The sequence below is a fragment of the Meleagris gallopavo genome, chromosome 1 (assembly GCF_905368555.1).
Source record: "Meleagris gallopavo chromosome 1, MGAL_WU_HG_1.1, whole genome shotgun sequence".
NCBI classification, from domain to species: Eukaryota; Metazoa; Chordata; class Aves; order Galliformes; family Phasianidae; genus Meleagris; species Meleagris gallopavo.
Genome location: NC_139404.1, coordinates 19,301,001 through 19,310,067, shown reverse-complemented (window position 1 = coordinate 19,310,067; position 9,067 = coordinate 19,301,001).

The window sequence follows — 9,067 nt, the reverse complement described above, 5'->3', positions numbered from 1 at the left end:
GATGGCCCTGACAGTCTTTTTGAATTTAGATGATTTTACAATTCTTGACAGCATGTATAGATATTAAAGAGCAGAGTTAACCACAATTCTTGGGAGGTGAATTTGTGCTTAATTTAATATAGTTGCTGAACCATCATGCTTGGATGAAAACTGTGCATACATGTCCAACCCAGTAGCTTTATGTTTTTGTTGCCCTAACTTTTCATCCTTTAGAAAAGAAAATGAATTTTTACTTACATACATTGACTATTTTATATGTGACCCAAGACAATTCTTCTTCACTCAGTGTGTCCCAAGCAAGTTAAAATGTTGGACACTCATGTGAGGTTTGTGTTCAGCTGTGGAACAGAAAGGAAAAGACTCAAACCTGTCTATTAATCTGTATTATTTCAATCATTTGGGTCACAGAAACCATCTTGGGCAATGTCATCAACCATTCTTCAAACTCTGTAACATAGTACGGCATAAATTCCAACTGCAGATTTCCTTTGTCATTACTGAATAAATGTAGTTTAAAATCTATGTATGAAGCACATTAGGTCTGATTTGATATCTTTCTGAACTTCTAGGTATCTCTAAAAACAAAAGTCTTCAGTTTGATTAAATTAGTTTTTATGAATTCAGATACATATCTCTTTAATTATGTTGTAAGTATTAAAAATAGAATCGGAAGTTTAAGACAATTTTAAACTACGCTTATTTCTTCTACTTTTGTACAAACTAGAAGCGTTTAACTGACAACTGGCAGAGACACGTGGTATCAAACAGACTTTTGCAGTATCGGTTTTTTTTCACATCATCATGGGTTTACTTTTTTCTTCAGTTGAAGTAATTTAATGTCCATTTTCTCCATTATTTGCCAACCTCTGTTTACTTATGTGAAACACTATAAATACATTCACAGTATGTTGCCATAGCAATTGTTTGATTTTCATGCATGCAATAGAAGTATGAAGAGATTATAGAATTACCACATAAACAATATTTAACGAGCAGAAGCCTGAGATGTATGAACAAAAACAAAGATCTATGGTTTCTGAAATGAAAAAATGTTTTGTTAAACTGCTAATAGTGCGATCCCTAATTTTAACCATCTTCAAGCTGCACTTGGGTCATAACAACTCCATGCTTGCTAATAACTTTATTAAAACTGCTACATTGGAAGAAACATAAAGCAGGTTGAATATTGTGGAAGATCCTAACTATGCATATAGTGTTTTGGTTTAGTTTCAGTCTTTATGCCTCTGCAAACCTCTGGCAGAAAGCATGGGATCTGTGGGTTCAAAAGTGCAGTATGTAAATGACTGAATTCTTCTGTAGAAGTAGCTAGACCGGATGGTTGCTGTTTAAAGTCTGACACTGTGATGACTTATGTCTGTGACAGCTTGAAGTTACAAGCCCACTTAAAGTCAGTGGAAATACTCACATTGTGTAAAGACAAAATGTGAAGTCTTGCTCCATTACAATGTCATTTAACATGAAGAAAGGACTGCAGCACTGAATGGAAAAACAACCACTAAAATATTAGTGTCCTGAAGAAACAGTGTTTGAAACCAGAAACTATTGCCCCAGTGCAGCTGATTGTTATTTTAATATTTATTTTCAAAGTGAACAGAATCTCAGTCATTGTTCAGTATGGAAATTCTGTAAAAAGGAATGTAAAACAGTGCACATTTTTTTTCATGTGAAACATGAATTAATTTTGCACTTTTGAGCACGTCCAGTTGCATTGCTTTAGGAAGACTATTATACAGATCCTAGGGAAGTGAGGTAGTGGACACACTGGTGCTATCAATCTAGAAAAGTTTTATATCCACACAGTAGAGTGATGTCACTGAATCTAAAGTCAGTTTGTGTGTTGGTTCATATTGAGACAATAGTGCAGACAAAAATGTACCAACTCCATTGCAAAATCTGAGACACTGTACTTGAACAAGGAGAGTTGTGTCAGTAAAGCATAATCCAGCAGTTTACAGACACAGGCCATTTCATGAAAGAATAAACATCCACTGTGGTGGTGGTGTGGAGCTGAAGAAGGGATCTGAAGGTTTTGAGGTTCACAAAATGATAACCACTTTCTTAGATTTTAACATCAGAAGAAAACTTTTCATCATCTAGTCACGCTGCCTGTATGAGATCATGGTATTTCCACTAGAACTGCCTTCAATGATAGCAGCTATAAATTATCTAGCAAATGTATTTTCAAATTGTAGACAGTCTTGATTTTTAGAACAGTAGCAGAGGAAAATGCATCACAATTATCAGTAAATTCTTCATATTAGATATTTCTATTTATTTATATTGTTTGCATCTTATTTGAGCTTCCCTTCTCTGGTTCTTGTTTAGTCTTCTAAACAGAGGCTTTCACTGAGGCTGGTGGCTTTTTCTCTACCTCTGGGCCAGGTTGTGACCACTCACTTCTTTCTGTTTCCATTCTTTCTTCCAGATGGCCTGGCCTAGATCAACTATTTTCATTTCTGGGAAACTGCTCCTTTCCAAACAATAGGTATCTAACTATGGATCAAGATTTTAGTCTGCTCAAGTTGTGATCAGTTTTGCTCATTTGGGCTGTATGTTTCAGATTTTCAGTCAGTTCTCATTCATATACCACAATGTGTTTCACATAAAAGTAAAAATATTCCTTGCAAAATTTTCAGGAGCAGTCTAGTCAGCAATATTTCAGGTAGCAAATGCAATGTTACTCTCTGACAACAGAGTTTCTTTAAATAAAGTAGATACAGGTATATTTTTTTCCTCTTTACATACAAGGATGCATAGGTGGGATTTTCTTATGTAAACTGACAGAGGAAAGGAAGCACTAACTCTGAGCCCATTTACTTTTATCTGTTTGGACAATGACCTGTAAACATTGCTTATGAGTTGTCAGTGACAGGTAATGCCTCCTCATTTTCTTCTCTCCTTATTCCATTTGATCCTTTCTAAATACTTAAAGCAGAGATTGCTAACTTTTTAATCATGCAAAGCTTCCCAGAAGGATTACATAGTATTATGTTGAATTTATGGTTATCAGTGAGCAAATTTACCTGTTCTCCTGTTCATTAGTGGGCTCAGATATTTTTGTATAGGGACCTACAACATTTATTGTCTAATCTATCTGTCTGTCTGTCTGTCTAAATCTATTGGGGCTCCCCTCAGTGAACCTAACATTGGGGAGAGATGGTAAAGTTAAGTACCTCTCTGTGTAATGTAGTGGAAACATGTGTGATAGCAAGGGAGCACAAAATTTAACACACAGTATATGTCACTCATCTTTCAGGGAGGATGGGCACAAACTGGAGCTGCTAGAGTTGCAAAATGATCCTGGAGTTGTTACCAAGACTGTGATTTAAGCTAACAAACTCTGAATAACAACAGAAGTTTCAAGTAGTTCTTTGCTTTCCCTTGCAGACATATCTAAGGCTGGTCACGAGAAGGACACTCTAGCTCAATATACACTATTTGAGTCAATGCATTAAAAAGTGACATCTGCGAAATTGAGAAATATGGGAAAAAAGTGAAAAAGGATAAAAAGCAGCCTTTTTAATAGGTGCCTGATTATTTGAAGACATTTTGGTATGTCATATTGTCATGTATGAATATTGTCATGTTCAAGACAAATTTCAGGAATCTGCCCTCAGCAGTAAAAGGAACCTTGAGGGGATAAACCTAAAAAAAAAAAAAGAAAAAAAAGAAAAAAAAATCATTTCATAACAGTGAAGTAATATATAGCAAGAGAACTTTATGAGTATATGACCCTTGCCGAAAAAATTACCTAATTATGTACTGGAAAAGGATGCTTGGGTTTTCTTATTGTCTTTGTCTCACCAATGTGACATAAGTATGACATTTACAGAGGAAAATATATTAGAAGCCAGAAAACAGGAAATTAACCACATTCCGCCAGTTCTTTGAATTTTTTTTTAGCTCAGAAAGTAAATTGATGAAGAAAAAATACATTCTGGCTAAAACTACTGAGATTCTGTCCCTTTACCTTTTAGCTGACAAATCTGAGAGGCCAGCATTTATAAATCTGTAGGAAGGTGTTATACCTGTTTCATGGGAAAATCTAGTGACTTTCAAGACCATGTAATAATACAGAACTTTTAGCTTTTACCCGTCCCAGCTGTTTACAAAGTTACAGAAAGGGTTAAGCAGCATGCTATCAGTCATGCATATGAAATTTGGAGTGAGAGGAAACAAGTGGATTTGAGGTTGTTCTCCTTCAGTTCATTCAAGGTTCACTGAACAGGAAAGTGAATTTTTATTACCACTTCCTGTGAAAAGAGTGGTTGACAGGACCCATCAGGGAACTGCCAGAAACCTCGAGAGTTTTAAGTATGAAGCCCAGAGTCCACTGCAAAGTTTCCATGACAACCCACCCATTAAAAGAAAAGGAAATTGTGCCTGATATTTAGAGCTTTCAGCATACAGTTGAAAGCCTTGCATCTCAGATTTCCAAAGAATTTACACCTGGGAGCCAAGAATGCAGGCTGTCAAGAAATAAAGGGTAGTTGTAACATTTAGCCATGAAAGCGGAAAGGTTGTTCACAGGTTAGGTTACAGCAGCCCTCCATTTCAAGAACTGTAGCAAACATTTTTTCTGTCTGTGCCAGGGGTGTGCTAAAGGATGAAATGGACTTAATATTAGAAACAGTCCTAGGGGAGGCTTTAAGTTTCAGCAGTTTTACTGAAGATGTGGATGTTCTTCTAAGCAAGATGGCTTTGCTCTGAAAATAGTTAAATGAAATATATTTAGTTGCTACTGTATAAATTGCAAAAGATAAATCATAATTGACATTCCTTAGGCTTAACAGCAATCACCTACATTGTAAGAAAGGATTGTAGGACCACAGAGACACACTAATAGCAGCAGTTGTTCACTTGTTATACTGAAGTCCCTTTGAGCACTTTTCTCCCCTTGCAGTCATTCTTGTTTCCCTATGTGTTTCATCTATGTGGAGTTATTTGAACTTTACATGATAAAATAAAAAGGCTGAAAAAGGGAATAAAATAATTTATTGGAAAATTAAGGAGACGCCAGGGTAAGGTCAGTAGGAGCACTTATTTGTCTTTTTTGTCTTGGGTCAAGAACATATCTTGTTGGCTTTGATTATTCCTTTCTTCAATTATCTGAGGGGGTACAACTACTATGGTTTCTTTTGGCCTTAGAATGGGTGAATCTTATAACCTTTGGTGAACAAAGCTTTAGATCACTATGCTGTATACCAGTGTAACTTAGTATGTTGGTCTTTGTAGATACCATCACAGAGTTTAAGAAAACCAAAGCACCTTACAAAAATATAGAAGCACATGTAAGCATGCTTCAAATTACATTATTGCACAACATATCAATTAATCCTACATTACACTAAGCCTTCACCTAACTTGATTGTACAAGTATTTTTATGTCATTGTGCAGGCAGACTTCCTGTCCAACAGAGTATCAAATGACATTGTGTGAGCAACACTTGAGGTGAAGAAAAGCATCTGGGAGGTATGTGTGCCAGCTGCTCTAGAGGATATGTTTATGGATGTGATTATGTCAGAATTAGCCTGTTTATAGGTTCTGATCTGGTAAACTGCCTGTGAAGTTAGACAGTTAGATTCCTCTCCTTCCCCTGTTCTCAGTGCTTGAGCCCTGACTTATGTTAGCTGTGATCCACCACTGTGGTTTTTGTCGTTTCCTTTTTGCATCTGGTCAGATATGTTAAGACAAAACTCAGCAGGCAATTTTTGTGCCTGCATCTGTCAGTTTTGTGCCCTCAGGGACAGGGACACCTTTTTCTGTGTCTCTGTTTTACCAAATAATAGTAGTTCTCATATGCAATTTTTAAAGGAAATCTGCAGTTTCTAACTCCCATGCTGGTAGTTTGTAGTCTTTCCTTGCTATGTGCAGCTGATTTTATTCAAGCTATGACTTCTTTGTTGTCGTGACTTTCATACTCAATATTTATTCCCTTGTACACTACTCTTCCTCCCACCTTCCCATAAATCCCATCTCCAGTGCTCTGGTCACCTACTGGTTAAAGTTTTGTAAAAGAGGTGTAAGTTGTAGTTCTGTCTGAGGACCATGTTACTTACTGAAGAACAGCAGAAATACTTCTGTTATCACTCAGACAGATGACCTAGCTCCTATGTCATCTCTCTCCTACACAAACAAGTGTTATCCTGTGGTTCCTTAGCACGGAAAATTTGAGTCAAGAATACACTAGCAATTGAAATTGAGAAGAGATTCAGCCAGTTCATTAAATACAACTGCAACTACAGAGTGAAAAAAATCCCACAAGTTAGCAGGTAACATTTTCTCACAACAGAGCTCATTGGCAATATTTCTGGGCCCTGTACAAAACAGACTGTAGCTCAGGCCTTTCTGTTTCTCTGCTTCATTTCAAGTCTTGACTGACTTCTAACATTGCTTCCAATGACAATTCTTAAAAGACCTAAAAGCCTTGTAATCTTTTCCTTAGTGCTTTTTTTTTTTTTTCTTTTTCTTTTTCTTTTTCTTTTTCTTTTTCTTTTTCTTTTTCTTTTTCTTTTTCTTTTTCTTTTTCTTTTTCTTTTTCTTTTTCTTTTTCTTTTTCTTTTTCTTTTTCTTTTTCTTTTTCTTTTTCTTTTTCTTTTTCTTTTTCTTTTTCTTTTTCTTTTTCTTTTTTCCCTCATGTATCCTTTATATATACGTCTCCTTCCCTGGAGATATTCGAAATTACCTGGACACAATCTTGACTAATGCACTCTAGGGAACCCTAGTTGAGTAGGAATGTTGGATCAGAGGTTTCTCAGAGGTTCCAATCTCAGCCTTCAGTGATTTGGTGAATCTGTGATTAAAGGGAACATCAACTTCTCCATCCTTCCAATATAAAAAATGCATCCTTGTAATATACTAGGAAAGAACAGGTACTGAACTTGGAAAGACCAAAAAAGTTCGAACATACAGTGAGCTAATGACCATTAAGAGTGCAGGGAGATCTTAATAGTTAGCATGTTATGCCATTAGCCGAGTCCCTTTCCATCATCTATCAGCTCTCCTTCTTGACTGGTGAGGTCCCAGAAGACTGGAGGCTTGCCAGTGTGACTCCCATCTACGAGAGGGATTATAAGGAGGATCCAGGGAAGTACAGGCCTGTTAGCTTGACCTCAGTGCCAGGGAAGGTTATGGAGCAGATTGTCTTGAGGGAGATCACGCGGTACGTGTGGGACAACTGAGGGATCAGGCCCAGCCAGCATGGATTCACAAAGGGCGGGTCCTGCTTGACCAACCTGATCTCCTTCTATGATCTAGAGACACATCTGGTGGATGAGGGAAAGTAGTCTACCTAGATTTCAGCAAAGCCTTTGACACTGTCTCCCAAAGTATTCTCCTGCAGAAGCTGGCAGTCTGTGGCTTGGGCAGGTACACTCTTGCTGGGTAAGGAACTGGCTGGAGAGCCGACCCCAGAAAGTGGTGGTGAATGGAGTTAAATCCAGCTGGTGACGAGTCATGAGTGGTGTTCCCCAAGGGTTGGTGCTGGAGCCTGTCCTGTTCAATATCTTCATTGATGACCTGGACGAAGGCATTGAGTGCACCCTCAGTAAGTTTGCAGATGACACCAAGTTGGCTGGAAGTGATCTGCCTGGGGATAGCGAGGCCCTACAGAGGGATCTGGATAGGCTGGATAGCTGGGCTGAAGCCAATGGGATAAGGTTCAACAAGACCAAATGCCGGGTCCTGCACTTTGGCCGCAACAACCCCAGGCAATGCTACAGGCTTGGGGTGAAGTGGCTGGAAGACTGCGTAGAGGAAACGGACCTGAGGGTATTGATTGATGCTCAGCTGAACATAAGCCAGCAGTGTGCCAAGAAGGCCAATGGCATTTTGACCTGCATGAGAAACAGTGTTGCCAGCAGGAGCAGAGAGGTGATTGTCTCCCTGTACTCAGCACTGGTGAGGCTGCACCAGTTTTGGGCCCCTCACTGCAAGAAAGACATTGAGGGCCTGGAGTGTGTACAAAGAAGGGCTACAAAGCTGGTGAGGGGTCTGGAGCACAGACCTTATGAGGAGAGGCTGAAGGAGCTGCGATTGTTCAGGCTGGAGAAGAGGAGGCTCAGGGGAGACCTTATTGCTCTCTACCTGAAGGGAGGTTGTAGTGAGCTGGGGGTCAGCCTCTTCTCTTGTGTAACCGGTGACAAGACTAGAGGGAAAGGCTTTGAGCTGCACCAGGGGAAACTCAGGCTGGACATTAGGAAATACTACTTCTCTGTGGGAGTGGTCAGGCACTGGAATGGGCTGCCCAGGGCAGTGGAGGAGTCACTGACCCAGGAGGAGTTCAAGGAACATTTGGATGTTGTGTTGAGGGACATGATTTAGTGAGAGCTATTGGTGATGGGTGGATGGTTGGACTGGGTGACCCTGTGGGTTTTTTCCAACCTTGGTGATTCTATGGTTCTATGATTGTATGATTCTATGTCTTACACCCTTGACTGGTATCACCTACTCCACTGCACTGCAAGGAGATTCAGGAATGCACACAGTTTAATACATTTCTTATGAAACGGAACAGTTACAAGTTTATAAAGGTCTGGATGAATGCTGCTCCAAGATTTCTTATGGTGCTGGGCGAGGTCACTAGAGAATTGCAACTATTAGCTACTCCGTGGCAATGCATATGCCACAGCGGCTGCCAACAGACTTACAGGATGAATGTAGTGGGATACCAGTGAAGCCAGGTGCCAATCTGCCAGCATGAATGGAAGATTCCCTGTTTAGTCATCCAGTACATCCACCTAATTCCTCTGAGGCTTAAGCTTTCTTTTCACAGACATCTCAAGCCATGTGCAACCAGTCAGAAGATTCTGTCTGGCCTTTACACATACTGAAGGCACTCAAATTTCAGAGGATGACCACAGACCCCACAGGTCATGCTCTTGTCTCTGTTTTTAGCAGTTTATAATAAAAAATATCTTCCTGTTCTATTCTTTCGCTCTTCTAGCAGGAAGCTGTCAGTAATGTGTAATATGGTTTGGTTTTGGGATCTGCCATTTTTTTGACCAGACAGCGAATAAAAACACATGAGTGGTGAGGATGAGAGGA